We start from the raw sequence: 1,221 nt of genomic DNA, 5'->3' as shown, positions 1-1,221 counted from the left end.
GGGAAACTGCCATGTCATAAAACCATCACTAATGGTCTTCCAGTCTTCTTTGCTGGGAGTTTTTAGAACAAGGGGCTGAAGTACATCCCAAATTGCTGTGCAAGTTTCGTGTATGATTTTATATACTGTTGATTCCCAATTCTAAATTCAGCATGTTTCAATCTGGTTGTATCTCCTTGAGCCAAGTATCTGCAAAATTTGTCGCAGATGACATTAAATTAAATACAAATTAAATACAAATTAAAACAAAAATAAACAAGATTAAAAACACTACAGAAAAACTCACAACAATGTAACAGAAACACGAAGGTCTGTTGGTAGTGGTGTCCGAATACTTCGTTTTTTAAGATGAGGATGAAGGAGTTCAACCAAGATATGAAACTGATTAGGCGACATCCGGAATAATCCAAAAAATTCTTCATGATCAGTTTCAACCAATTCCTTGAAAAGATTGAAGTAAAAACCTTGGGCATCTCTCGTCCGATTTACTGGCCGAACCCACCACCGACGACGTTTCAACATTCTTCTCTTTAGTAACAAATATTCCAGCAACATTAAATTATTGCATGCTCCAAGATATAGCAAAAATAATATTGCTTTTCTTCTATTCATCTTTTTTAACAACTTGACAGTTTCATTGTTTCACGATTCGATCATTCTTCATCATCTTCTTCTTCTTCTTAATTCGTATTTCAAAAATATTTTTAATAAAATAAATAATATTTTTAATAGAAGACTTGCGCAAAAACGCACACGTTTGCACTGATCCAAAAACGGATTACTCCGTTTGATACTCGATGGCTTCTGGAACTAACCACTTAATTTAAGCATCTTTCAATCCGTTCTTAATTTTGATTGGTTATCTACTACGACTTACGACTTGTGCAGAAGCCTTATTGTAGATAAGTTAGTCGTAAATAGACTTGCACTTTACGGTCTACTACCCACTGCAAGCCCCATTGTAGAATGACCTTTAACCTCGAGGCTATCGCCGGTCGGAGTGGAGCGACTCCGACCGATCGTAAATGCTGTCGACCGCCACCCCAAGGGAAACGTTCCGCGACGGTTTGAGCGGCGAACCGGTAAGTACCTTGGAGATTGTGACAGCGGACCGGAAGTTACGCGACCAAAACCGGCCTCGATTCTCGACCATCTCTCTCTACGTGCGTTCTCTGTTCTTGCGATTCGCAGTCCGCTGACCGCGGACGTGCGAACAATCGG

Source organism: Camponotus floridanus, unplaced genomic scaffold (genome assembly GCF_003227725.1).
Source record: "Camponotus floridanus strain SB8 unplaced genomic scaffold, Cflo_v7.5 scaffold256, whole genome shotgun sequence".
In the NCBI taxonomy this organism is placed as follows: domain Eukaryota; kingdom Metazoa; phylum Arthropoda; class Insecta; order Hymenoptera; family Formicidae; genus Camponotus; species Camponotus floridanus.
This window is presented reverse-complemented; position numbering follows the sequence as displayed.